Genomic DNA, 14,783 nt, shown 5'->3' with positions numbered 1-14,783 from the left:
GTATGTATGATTTCCAATAAGTCACTTGCACGCTCCATTGTTCCGGAGAACGGAGTCTTAGTCATCTTGCCCATGAGGCATGATTCGCACGTGTCAAGTGAATCAAAGTCAAGTGACTCCAAAAGTCCATCAGCATGGAGTTTCTTCATGCGCTTTACACCAATATGACCCAAGCGACAGTGCCACAAAAATATGGCGCTATCATTGTTTACTCTAACTCTTTTGGTCTCAATGTTATGTATATGCGTATCGCTATCAAGATTCAATATGAACAATCCTCTCACATTCGGTGCATGACCATAAAGAGATGTTACTCATAGAAATAGAACAACCATTATTCTCAGACTTAAAAGAGTAACCGTCTCGCAATAAACAAGATCCAGATATAATGTTCATGCTCAACGCAGGCACTAAATAACAATGATTTAAGTTCATCACTAATCCCGATGGTAGCTGAAGTGACACTGTGCCGACGGCGATTGCATCAACCTTGGAACCATTTCCTACGCGCATCGTCACTTCGTCTTTCGCCAGCCTTCGTCTATTCCGCAGTTCCTGCTTCGAGTTGCAAATATGAGCAACAGAACCGGTATCGAATACCCAGGCACTACTACAAGAGCCGGTTAAGTACACATCAATAAAATGTATATCAAATATACCTGATTTTTCTTTGCCCGCCTTCTTATCTGCCAGATACTTGGGGCAATTGCGCTTCCAGTGACCCATACCCTTGCAATAGAAACACTCCGTTTCAGGCTTAGGTCCAGCTTTGGGTTTCTTCGGCGGATTGGCAACAGGCTTGCCGCTCTTCTTCGAATTGCCCTTCTTGCCTTTGCCGTTTCTCTTCAAACTAGTGGTCTTATTCACCATCAACACTTGATGCTCTTTACGGAGTTCAGACTCTGCGACTTTCAACATCGCAAACAACTCGCCGGGAGACTTGTTCATCCCTTGCATGTTGTAGTTCACCACAAAGCCTTTGTAGCTTGGCGGCAGTGATTGAAGGATTCTGTCAGTGATAGCTTCTTGCGGGAGTTCAATCCCTAGTTCAGCTAGACGGTTTGAGTACCCAGACATTTTGAGCACATGTTCACTGACAGACGAGTTTTCCTCCATCTTGCAAGCATAGAATTTATCGGAGGTCTCATACCTCTCGATCCGGGCGTTCTTCTGAAAGATAAACTCCAACTCCTGGAACATCTCAAATGCTCCATGACGCTCAAAGCGACGTTGAAGTCCCGGTTCTAAGCCATACAAGACTGCACATTGAACTATTGAGTAGTCCTCCTTACGTGCTAACCAAGCGTTCTTAACATCCTGATCAGCCGTAGCGGGTGGTTCATCTCCTAGCGCAGCATTAAGGACATAATCCTTCTTCCCAGCTTGTAAGATTAGCTTAAGATTACGAGCCCAGCATACAAAGTTGCTTCCATCATCTTTCAACTTAGATTTCTCTAGGAACGTATTAAAATTCAGGATGACTGTCGCGTGAGCCATGATCTACAACACAAATATATTCAAAGTGGACTTAGACTATGTTCAAGATAATTAGAGTTCAACTTAATCAAATTATATGCTAAACTCCCACTCAAAAAGTACATCTCTCTAGTCATTTGAGTGGTTCATGATCCACTTACACTATCCCAAGTCCGATCATCACGTGAGTTGGGTATAGTTTCAGTGGTAAGCATCCCTATGCTAATCATATCAACTATATGATTCATGATCGACCTTTCGGTCTCATGTGTTCCGAGGCCATGTCTGCACATGCTAGGCTCGTCAAGCTTAACCCGAGTGTTCCGCGTGCGCAACTGTTTTGCACCCGTTGTATGTGAACGTTGAGTCTTTCACACCCGATCATCACGTGGTGTCTCGAAACGACGAACTGTAGCAACGGTGCACAGTCGGGGAGAACACAATTTCGTCTTGAAATTTTAGTGAGAGATCACCTTATAATGCTACCGTCGTTCTAAGCAAAATAAGGTGCATAAAAGGATTAACATCACATGCAATTCATAAGTGACATGATATGGCCATCATCACGTGCTTCTTGATCTCCATCACCAAAGCACCGGCACGATCTTCTTGTCACCGGCGCCACACCATGATCTTCCATCAACGTGTTGCCATCGAGGTTGTCATGCTACTTATTCTATTACTACTAAAGCTACATCCTAGCAAAATAGTAAACGCATCTGCAAGCACAAACGTTAGTATAAAGACAACCCTATGGCTCCTGCCGGTTGCCGTACCATCGACGTGCAAGTCGATATTTCTATTACAACATGATCATCTCATACATCCAATATATCACATCACATCGTTGGCCATATCACATCACAAGCATACCCTGCAAAAACAAGTTAGACGTCCTCTAATTTTGTTGTTGCATGTTTTACGTGGTGACCAAGGGCATCTAGTAGGATCGCATCTTACTTACGCAAACACCACAACGGAGATATATGAGTTGCTATTTAACCTCATCCAAGGACCTCCTCGGTCAAATCCGATTCAACTAAAGTTGGAGAAACCGTCACTTGCCAGTCATCTTTGAGCAAAGGGGGTTACTCGTAACAATGAAACCAGTCTCTCGTAAGCGTATGAGTAATGTCGGTCCAAGCCGCTTCAATCCAACAATACCGCGGAATCAAGAAAAGACTAAGGAGGGCAGCAAAACGCACATCACCGCCCACAAAAACTTTTGTATTCTACTCGAGAAGACATCTACGCATGAACCTAGCTCTGATACCACTGTTGGAGAACGTCGCATGGGAAACAAAAATTTTCCTACGCGCACGAAGACCTATCATGGTGATGTCCATCTACGAGAGGGGATGAATGATCTACGTACCCTTGTAGATCGTACAGCAGAAGCGTTAGAGAATGCGGTTGATGTAGTGGAACGTCCTCACGTCCCTCGATCCGCCCCGTGAACAATCCCGCGATCAGTCCCACGATCTAGTACCGAACGGACGGCACCTCCACGTTCAGCACACGTACAGCTCGACGATGATCTCGGACTTCTTGATCCAGCAAGAGAGACGGAGAGGTAGAAGAGTTCTCCGGCAGCGTGACGGCGCTCCGGAGGTTGGTGATGACCTTGTCTCAGCAGGGCTCTGCCCGAGCTCCGCAGAAACGCGATCTAGAGGAAAAACCGTGGAGGTATGTGGTCGGGCTACCGTGGAAAAGTCGTCTCAAATCAGCCCTAAAACCTCCGTATATATAGGTGGGAGGGAGGGGGCCTTGCCTTGGGGCTCAAGGAGCCCCAAGGTGGTCGGCTGAGTCCAAGGGGGAGGACTCTCCCCCCCAAACCGAGTTGGACTAGGTTTGGTGGGAGGGAGTCCCCCTTCCTTCCCACCTCCTCCTTTTTTTTCTCTCTTGATTTTCTTCTTCTTGGCACATAGGGCACTTGTGGGCTGTCCCACCAGCCCACTAAGGGCTGGTGTGTCTCCCCCAAGGCCTATGGGCTTCCCCGGGGTGGGTTGCCCCCCCGGTGAACTCCCGGAACCCATTCGTCATTCCCGGTACATTTCCGGTAACTCCGAAAACCTTCCGGTAATCAAATGAGGTCATCCTATATATCAATCTTCGTTTCCGGACCATCCCGGAAACCCTCGTGACGTCCGTGATCTCATCTGGGACTCCGAACAACATTCGGTAACCAACCATATAACTCATATACGCATAAAACAACGTCGAACCTTAAGTGTGCAGACCCTGCGGGTTCGAGAACTATATAGACATGACCCAAGAGACTCCTCGGTCAATATCCAATAGCGGGACCTGGATGCCCATATTGGATCCTACATATTCTACGAAGATCTTATCGTTTGAACCTCAGTGCCAAGGATTCGTATAATCCCGTATGTCATTCCCTTTGTCCTTCGGTATGTTACTTGCCCGAGATTCGATCGTCAGTATCCGCATACCTATTTCAATCTCGTTTACCGGCAAGTCTCTTTACTCGTTCCGTAATACAAGATCCCGCAACTTACACTAAGTCACATTGCTTGCAAGGCTTGTGTGTGATGTTGTATTACCGAGTGGGCCCCGAGATACCTCTCCGTCACACGGAGTGACAAATCCCAGTCTTGATCCATACTAACTCAACTAACACCTTCGGAGATACCTGTAGAGCATCTTTATAGTCACCCAGTTACGTTGCGACGTTTGATACACACAAAGCATTCCTCCGGTGTCAGTGAGTTATATGATCTCATGGTCATAGGAATAAATACTTGACACGTAGAAAACAGTAGCAACAAAATGACACGATCAACATGCTACGTCTATTAGTTTGGGTCTAGTCCATCACGTGATTCTCCCAATGACGTGATCCAGTTATCAAGCAACAACACCTTGTTCATAATTAGAAGACACTGACTATCATTGATCAACTGGCTAGCCAACTAGAGGCATGCTAGGGACGGTGTTTTGTCTATGTATCCACACATGTAAATAAGTCTTCATTCAATACAATCATAGCATGGATAATAAACTATTATCTTGATACAGGAATTATAATAATAACCATATTTATTATTGCCTCTAGGGCATAATTCCAACAGTCTCCCACTTGCACTAGAGTCAATAATCCAGCCCTCACATCACCATGTGAATTACATTGTAATAAATCTAACACCCATACAGTTCTGGTGTCGATCATTTTTTTGGCCGTGGAAGAGGTTTAGTCAGCGGGTCTGCTACATTCAGATCCGTGTGCACCTTGCATATATTTATGTCCTCTTCCTCGACGTAGTCGCGGATGAGGTTGAAGCGTCGTTTGATGTGTCTGGTCTTCTTGTGAAACCGTGGTTCCTTTGCTAAGGCAATGGCACCAGTGTTGTCACAGAACAAGGTTATTGGATTCAGTGCACTTGGCACCACTCCAAGATCCGTCATGAACTGCTTCATCCAGACACCCTCCTTAGCCGCCTCCGAGGCAGCCATGTACTCCGCTTCACATGTAGAATCTGCTATGACGCTTTGCTTGGAACTGCACCAGCTTACTGCACCCCCATTAAGAATAAATACGTATCCGGTTTGCGACTTAGAGTCGTCCGGATCTGTGTCAAAGCTTGCATCGACGTAACCTTTTACGGCGAGCTCTTCGTCACCTCCATATACGAGAAACATCTCCTTAGTCCTTTTCAGGTACTTCAGGATATTCTTGACCGCTGTCCAGTGATCCACTCCTGGATTACTCTGGAACCTACCTGCCATACTTATGGCCAGGCTAACATCCGGTCTAGTGCACAGCATCGCATACATGATAGAACCTATGGCTGAAGCATAGGGGACGGAGCGCATATGCTCTCTATCTTCATCAGTTGCTGGGCACTGAGTCTTACTCAATCTCATACCTTGTAAAACTGGCAAGAACCCTTTCTTGGACTGTTCCATTTTGAACCTCTTCAAAACTTTATCAAGGTATGTGCTTTGTGAAAGTCCTATCAGGTGTTTTGATCTATCCCTATAGATCTTAATGCCTAGAATGTAAGCAGCTTCTCCTAGGTCCTTCATAGAGAAACTTTTATTCAAGTAACCTTTTATGCTCTCCAAAAGCTCTACGTTGTTTCCAATCAGTAATATGTCATCCACATATAATATTAGAAACGCCACAGAGCTCCCACTCACTTTCTTGTAAATACAAGATTCTCCAACCACTTGTATAAACCCAAATGACTTGATCACCTCATCAAAGCGTTTGTTCCAACTCCGAGATGCTTGCACCAGTCCATAAATGGATCGCTGGAGCTTGCACACCTTGTTAGCATTCTTAGGATCGACAAAACCTTCGGGTTGCATCATATACAACTCTTCCTTAAGGAAACCGTTAAGGAACGCCATTTTGACATCCATCTGCCAGATTTCATAATCGAAAAATGCAGCTATTGCTAACATGATTCTGACGGACTTAAGCATCGCCACGGGTGAGAAAGTCTCATCGTAGTCAACTCCTGGAACTTGTGAAAAACCCTTTGCCACAAGTCGAGCTTTATAAACGGTCACATTACCGTCAGCGTCCGTCTTCTTCTTAAAGATCCATTTATTCTGAATAGCCTTGCGGCCCTCAGGTAGTATCTCCAAAGTCCATACTTTGTTGTCATACATGGATCCTATCTCGGATTTCATGGCTTCTAGCCATTTGTTGGAATCTGGGCCCACCATTGCTTCTTCATAACTTGCAGGTTCATTGTTGTCTAACAACATGATTGATAAGACGGGATTTCAGCACCACTCTGGAGCAGCACGTGATCTCGTCGACCTGCGTGGTTCAACAGAAACTTGAACTGGAGTTTCATGATCATCATCATTAACTTCCTCCTCAACCGGCGTCGCAATGACAGAGGTTTCCCCTTGTCCTGCGCCACCATCCAGAGGGATGAGAGGTTCGTCAACCTCGTCAAGTTCTATCTTCCTCCCACTCAATTCTCTCTCGAGAAACTCTTTCTCGAGAAAAGCTCCGTTCTTAGCAACAAACACTTTGCCCTCGGATTTGAGATAGAAGGTGTACCCAACTGTCTCTTTTGGGTAACCTATGAAGACGCATTTTTCCGCTTTGGGTTCCAGCTTTTCAGGCTGAAGCTTTTTGACATAAGCATCACATCCCCAAACTTTAAGAAACGACAACTTTGGCCTCTTGCCATACCACAGTTCGTATGGTGTCGTCTCAACGGATTTTGATGGTGCCCTATTTAAAGTGAATGCAGCTGTTTCTAATGCATAACCCCAAAATGATAACGGCAAATCAGTAAGAGACATCATAGATCGCACCATCTCTAACAAAGTACGATTACGACGTTCGGACACACCATTACGCTGTGGTGTTCCAGGCGGTGTTAACTGTGAAACAATTCCACATTGTTTTAAGTGAGCACCGAACACGAAACTCAGATATTCACCCCCACGATCAGAACGTAGGAACTTGATCTTCTTGTTACGATGATTTTCCACTTCACTCTGAAATTGCTTGAACTTTTCAAATGTTTCAGACTTGTGCTTCATCAAGTAGACATAACCATATCTAATTAAATCGTCAGTGAAGGTGAGAAAATAACGATATCCGCCGCGTGCCTCCACGCTCATTGGACCACACACATCGGTATGTATGATTTCCAATAAGTCACTTGCACGCTCCATTGTTCCGGAGAACGGAGTCTTAGTCATCTTGCCCATGAGGCATGATTCGCACGTGTCAAGTGAATCAAAGTCAAGTGACTCCAAAAGTCCATCAGCATGGAGTTTCTTCATGCGCTTTACACCAATATGACCCAAGCGACAGTGCCACAAAAATATGGCGCTATCATTGTTTACTCTAACTCTTTTGGTCTCAATGTTATGTATATGCGTATCGCTATCAAGATTCAATATGAACAATCCTCTCACATTCGGTGCATGACCATAAAGAGATGTTACTCATAGAAATAGAACAACCATTATTCTCAGACTTAAAAGAGTAACCGTCTCGCAATAAACAAGATCCAGATATAATGTTCATGCTCAACGCAGGCACTAAATAACAATGATTTAAGTTCATCACTAATCCCGATGGTAGCTGAAGTGACACTGTGCCGACGGCGATTGCATCAACCTTGGAACCATTTCCTACGCGCATCGTCACTTCGTCTTTCGCCAGCCTTCGTCTATTCCGCAGTTCCTGCTTCGAGTTGCAAATATGAGCAACAGAACCGGTATCGAATACCCAGGCACTACTACAAGAGCCGGTTAAGTACACATCAATAAAATGTATATCAAATATACCTGATTTTTCTTTGCCCGCCTTCTTATCTGCCAGATACTTGGGGCAATTGCGCTTCCAGTGACCCATACCCTTGCAATAGAAACACTCCGTTTCAGGCTTAGGTCCAGCTTTGGGTTTCTTCGGCGGATTGGCAACAGGCTTGCCGCTCTTCTTCGAATTGCCCTTCTTGCCTTTGCCGTTTCTCTTCAAACTAGTGGTCTTATTCACCATCAACACTTGATGCTCTTTACGGAGTTCAGACTCTGCGACTTTCAACATCGCAAACAACTCGCCGGGAGACTTGTTCATCCCTTGCATGTTGTAGTTCACCACAAAGCCTTTGTAGCTTGGCGGCAGTGATTGAAGGATTCTGTCAGTGATAGCTTCTTGCGGGAGTTCAATCCCTAGTTCAGCTAGACGGTTTGAGTATCCAGACATTTTGAGCACATGTTCACTGACACACGAGTTTTCCTCCATCTTGCAAGCATAGAATTTATCGGAGGTCTCATACCTCTCGATCCGGGCGTTCTTCTGAAAGATAAACTCCAACTCCTGGAACATCTCAAATGCTCCATGACGCTCAAAGCGACGTTGAAGTCCCGGTTCTAAGCCATACAAGACTGCACATTGAACTATTGAGTAGTCCTCCTTACGTGCTAACCAAGCGTTCTTAACATCCTGATCAGCCGTAGCGGGTGGTTCATCTCCTAGCGCAGCATTAAGGACATAATCCTTCTTCCCAGCTTGTAAGATTAGCTTAAGATTACGAGCCGAGTCTACAAAGTTGCTTCCATCATCTTTCAACTTAGATTTCTCTAGGAACGTATTAAAATTCAGGATGACTGTCGCGTGAGCCATGATCTACAACACAAATATATTCAAAGTGGACTTAGACTATGTTCAAGATAATTAGAGTTCAACTTAATCAAATTATATGCTAAACTCCCACTCAAAAAGTACATCTCTCTAGTCATTTGAGTGGTTCATGATCCACTTACACTATCCCAAGTCCGATCATCACGTGAGTTGGGTATAGTTTCAGTGGTAAGCATCCCTATGCTAATCATATCAACTATATGATTCATGATCGACCTTTCGGTCTCATGTGTTCCGAGGCCATGTCTGCACATGCTAGGCTCGTCAAGCTTAACCCGAGTGTTCCGCGTGCGCAACTGTTTTGCACCCGTTGTATGTGAACGTTGAGTCTTTCACACCCGATCATCACGTGGTGTCTCGAAACGACGAACTGTAGCAACGGTGCACAGTCGGGGAGAACACAATTTCGTCTTGAAATTTTAGTGAGAGATCACCTTATAATGCTACCGTCGTTCTAAGCAAAATAAGGTGCATAAAAGGATTAACATCACATGCAATTCATAAGTGACATGATATGGCCATCATCACGTGCTTCTTGATCTCCATCACCAAAGCACCGGCACGATCTTCTTGTCACCGGCGCCACACCATGATCTTCCATCAACGTGTTGCCATCGAGGTTGTCATGCTACTTATTCTATTACTACTAAAGCTACATCCTAGCAAAATAGTAAACGCATCTGCAAGCACAAACGTTAGTATAAAGACAACCCTATGGCTCCTGCCGGTTGCCGTACCATCGACGTGCAAGTCGATATTTCTATTACAACATGATCATCTCATACATCCAATATATCACATCACATCGTTGGCCATATCACATCATAAGCATACCCTGCAAAAACAAGTTAGACGTCCTCTAATTTTGTTGTTGCATGTTTTACGTGGTGACCAAGGGCATCTAGTAGGATCGCATCTTACTTACGCAAACACCACAACGGAGATATATGAGTTGCTATTTAACCTCATCCAAGGACCTCCTCGGTCAAATCCGATTCAACTAAAGTTGGAGAAACCGTCACTTGCCAGTCATCTTTGAGCAAAGGGGGTTACTCGTAACGATGAAACCAGTCTCTCGTAAGCGTATGAGTAATGTCGGTCCAAGCCGCTTCAATCCAACAATACCGCGGAATCAAGAAAAGACTAAGGAGGGCAGCAAAACGCACATCACCGCCCACAAAAACTTTTGTATTCTACTCGAGAAGACATCTACGCATGAACCTAGCTCTGATATCACTGTTGGAGAACGTCGCATGGGAAACAAAAATTTTCCTACGCGCACGAAGACCTATCATGGTGATGTCCATCTACGAGAGGGGATGAATGATCTACGTACCCTTGTAGATCGTACAGCAGAAGCGTTAGAGAACGCGGTTGATGTAGTGGAACGTCCTCACGTCCCTCGATCCGCCCCGCGAACAATCCCGCGATCAGTCCCACGATCTAGTACCGAACGGACGGCACCTCCGCGTTCAGCACACGTACAGCTCGACGATGATCTCGGACTTCTTGATCCAGCAAGAGAGACGGAGAGGTAGAAGAGTTCTCCGGCAGCGTGACGGCGCTCCGGAGGTTGGTGATGACCTTGTCTCAGCAGGGCTCTGCCCGAGCTCCGCAGAAACGCGATCTAGAGGAAAAACCGTGGAGGTATGTGGTCGGGCTGCCGTGGAAAAGTCGTCTCAAATCAGCCCTAAAACCTCCGTATATATAGGTGGGAGGGAGGGGGCCTTGCCTTGGGGCTCAAGAGTCCAAGGGGGAGGACTCTCCCCCCCAAACCGAGTTGGACTAGGTTTGGTGGGAGGGAGTCCCCCTTCCTTCCCACCTCCTCCTTTTTTTTCTCTCTTGATTTTCTTCTTCTTGGCACATAGGGCACTTGTGGGATGTCCCACCAGCCCACTAAGGGCTGGTGTGTCTCCCCCAAGTCCTATGGGCTTCCCCGGGGTGGGTTGCCCCCCCGGTGAACTCCCGGAACCCATTCGTCATTCCCGGTACATTCCCGGTAACTCCGAAAACCTTCCGGTAATCAAATGAGGTCATCCTATATATCAATCTTCGTTTCCGGACCATTCCGGAAACCCTCGTGACGTCCGTGATCTCATCCGGGACTCCGAACAACATTCGGTAACCAACCATATAACTCATATACGCATAAAACAACGTCGAACCTTAAGTTTGCAGACCCTGCGGGTTCGAGAACTATGTAGACATGACCCGAGAGACTCCTCGGTCAATATCCAATAGCGGGACCTGGATGCCCATATTGGATCCTACATATTCTACGAAGATCTTATCGTTTGAACCTCAGTGCCAAGGATTCGTATAACATGCTACGTCTATTAGTTTGGGTCTAGTCCATCACGTGATTCTCCCAATGACGTGATCCAGTTATCAAGCAACAACACCTTGTTCATAATCAGAAGACACTGACTATCATTGATCAACTGGCTAGCCAACTAGAGGCATGCTAGGGACGGTGTTTTGTCTATGTATCCACACATGTAAATGAGTCTTCATTCAATAAAATTATAGCATGGATAATAAACTATTATCTTGATACAGGAATTATAATAATAACCATATTTATTATTGCCTCTAGGGCATAATTCCAACAGCTCTTGAGAGTGGGGATGAAGTACAGTTCCGCCAGCGCACGCTGCTCCCCGCTCAGGCCTTCGAACACCACCGTGCCCTTGCCCTGGATGCTGACGGCCGAGCCATCTCCAAACTGCACGGTGCCCTGCACCGTCTCGTCGAGTGCAGCGAAGACGTCCTTCATTCCCGCCATGTGACTCGGGCCGCCCGAGTTGAGATACCAGGTGCCGTTGCCGGCATCGGCCGGCACCCCACGCTCCTCGTTGAGGAGCACAGTCTGTGGCGCGACGATGTCGACTGTGTCCGTGGCCGGGTGTTCGACGGCGTGGGCCATCAACAGTGCAGGCTTGGCATCGTCCGGGCCTTGCATGAGGTTCGCCTCCTCACCATGCTCGCGCCGTGGCTGTCGGCACTCGCGCGCGAAGTGCCCCTCCTTGTTGCAGTTGTAGCACTTCATCTTCTCTTTTCCCTTGTTCCCGCGCCCACCGGTGTCGTGGCCTCCTTGGTTGTTCCCGCATCCACCGGTACCCCGGCCACCGTTGCCGCGTCCGCCGCCACCTCGGTGGTTGCCCCTTCCGCCGTTCCAGCCGCCGGCTCCCCCGGAGGAACCTTCTTCTGGGCTCTTCTGCTTCTGCCGCGCGAGCCACTCAGCCTCTGTCAGGAGAAGCTGAGCGCCACCTGCACCGTCTGCCCCTAGCAGTGCGTACCGATCCTCGACGGCTTGAAGGCGACCCGTTACCTCCTCGATGGACATGGATTTGAGGTCCATCAGCGTCTCGATCGAGATGGCAACCTGCATGAACTTTGGTGGTACCGAGCGCAACAACTTTCTCACCGCTTTCACCTCTTCGACGGTGTCTCCGAGTGCGTGAAGATCGTTGATGAGACCGGTGAGGCGCAACGCGAAATGGTCGACGGTTTCCCCATCCTTGAATGACAGTGCCTCGAATTCGGATCGAAGGCGCTGCGCCTTCGCCTCACGAACGCGTTCCACCCCCACGCGCATGGCGGCGATGGCATCCCAGGCCTCCTTGGCAGAGTCCTTCCCGGCCAGTGCCCGCAGCATCTCCGGCGGCACCGCGCACAAGATGGCGGACAGGGCGTTGCGATCGTCACGCTCGACGTCGGTCCCCTCCTGGATGGCGCGCCACAGGCCCTGGGCCTGCAGCCTGACGCGCATGAGCAGCGCCCAATCCCCATAGTTCGTGCGCGTGAGCATGGGATACTGCTTAGGGTTTCCCATGCCCGCGGCTCCCTGCTGCACCTGGCGGACGATCACCTCCCGGCGGGCCCTGCCCCTCGACAAGTTGTGCCCCCGGTGCTCGCCTGATCGTTGCGGCGTCAGCGACCTGTCCGGCGTTCGGGCATCTCCGCAGGATCCTTTCGGATGGCTCTGATGCCAATTGTCGTTGCAGGGGCAAGTCTCTCTCTTCTCTCTCACCTCAGGATCACTCTCTCGCTTCTCTCTGATAGATCGAAAGGGAGGAGACGAATGTTTTTGTGCCGCTTAACTTCCGCAGCGTTTTCTACTCATCTTATTTATACTTCAGTTACAAACGCAACCGAAAGTCCCTAGTCTACCGGAGCCACGATCGAGCTCCAATGTCGCGCCATCCCACGACCGCTTCCTCGTCGCCCCTCATCGCCGCCATGTTCGCAGTGTCTTCGTGCCATCCCATGAGAGCGATCATCGCGAAGTCTAACTAATATTAGCAAATCTAGCCTATGCTACGAGCGCGCGCGGGAACAGACTCCACACACACGCCTATCTTATTTCTGACGAAACTGAAGATAAAACTGACGAACTGCGACGCCCGGTTCAGAGCAGCAGGATTCCTCCACAATTTAGTGAACTTTATACAAGAGTACTAGCAAGTTAGAAAGAAGCTGCGATTTTGTCTGGTGAGGTGAGGATATGGCGTACACCCGGGGCACCTACACCCACATGAACATTACCCCTGAAAAATATACAAAACCAGATTGAAAAAACTGAAATTTTGGGACATCAAACTTGATCAAAAGTTTTAGCTCCTTGTGAAATTTGTATGATTATTTCAAAATCATACAAACCGGGACTAAAGTATGGTGACATGATGGCGTTAGACTGGGGCCCGCATGAGCCCATTTAGTCCCAGTTTGCATCACAAACCGGGACAAGAGGTAGCCATCTAGTCCTGGTTTGTATAATCAACCGGGACTAAAGATGTCCCTATATAAGTCCTTCGTCCAGACCGAGCCCATTTCTCCGCTTTCTCCATCCCCCTCTCTGTTCTTCCCCTTAGCTCGAGCTGATCCTCCATTTTTTGCCAAGATTTGTCCATATTTGAGGTACCCATCTCTTCAAGTGTTCACAAAGGTTAGCAACTTTGTCCTTTCATCTCTCATTGCTAGATTAGCTTGTGCAATGCTTTATAAGTATAGTGATTTGTGGGTTTTAGTTTGGGAGTAATTTTGTGGGAGTTTATTTGATTCATATGCAATTTGAGCTCAAATTAACTTCTTAATTTGCATATGTGTAGGTGTGGTTTACTTAGTGCCTTCCCGTCCCCGTCCTAACCACCATCGATCGCCCGCACCGTCCCCTCGCCGGCACCACCTTGGTGATCCTCTTGTTCTTATGCTTTTTTATAAAAAATAATCTTATTTGTATGATTTAGATAGTTTTCTTACTTGTATGATTGGTTGTTATACATAGTGTCATAGGCTTGATATCCTTCCCCGCCGGCCCTCGTTCGGTTTATGATTCAGATGTGGTATATTCTCTTTTATAACTATTTATTGCATTTCGTGTTTATGACAATTATGCCCATCAAGTTGACATAGATATTTTTATCTAGGAGGTATGTGAATCGGAAATTGCAACCGACCCTCTTGTCGAGAAGTTAAATTGAGTTGAAAAAGAAAACGAGTATTTGAAAGAAAAAATGAAAAGTATTGAAGAAGAGAAGATGAAAGTAGAGTTGTATGTTGCCGATGTCGTCGATGATCACGAGATCAAGATGGATGCAATGCGCTTGAAGATTAGAAAGATTAGAAAATATGACGTTACTAAAGAGGCTTGGTATCACTATGTTGTTGGATCAATTGTTACCTTAGTTCTGATATTGGTCGCATTTGTTGTTGCATTTAAATACTTTAGCTAGGTACTCTTGTATGTTGTTTTATGAGGACAAGTGTGTATGAACTTTATGTATGAACTTGTATTAATTTGGTCTTTTCGGTCTTCTGTAATGAAGATGAACCAGCAATGGATCTACGATGACCGATACTCTCCCCATTTCATTAATGGCGTGCAGAGTTTTCAGCATGCGGCTGAGGCAAACCGATGGGATGGTTTTATGTGTTGTCCATGTGCTCTGTAAGAATGATAACACTTACTCTAAGTCAAGAGTCATTCACGTCCACCGGTTTCATTTCCGGCTATAACTGTTGGACCAAGCACGGAGAAAGAGGGGTTCTAATGGAAGAGAATAAAGAAGAAGAGGATGATGACAGCTATCCTGTGTTCCCTGAATACGATGGTACTATAATGGGAGAAGAAGCTGAAGAAGAGGCACCAGATGAGCCCGCT

The sequence above is a fragment of the Hordeum vulgare genome, chromosome 5H (genome assembly GCF_904849725.1).
Source record: "Hordeum vulgare subsp. vulgare chromosome 5H, MorexV3_pseudomolecules_assembly, whole genome shotgun sequence".
NCBI classification, from domain to species: domain Eukaryota; kingdom Viridiplantae; phylum Streptophyta; class Magnoliopsida; order Poales; family Poaceae; genus Hordeum; species Hordeum vulgare.
The sequence above is the reverse complement of the archived record's forward strand: the minus strand, read 5'-3'. Positions refer to the sequence as shown.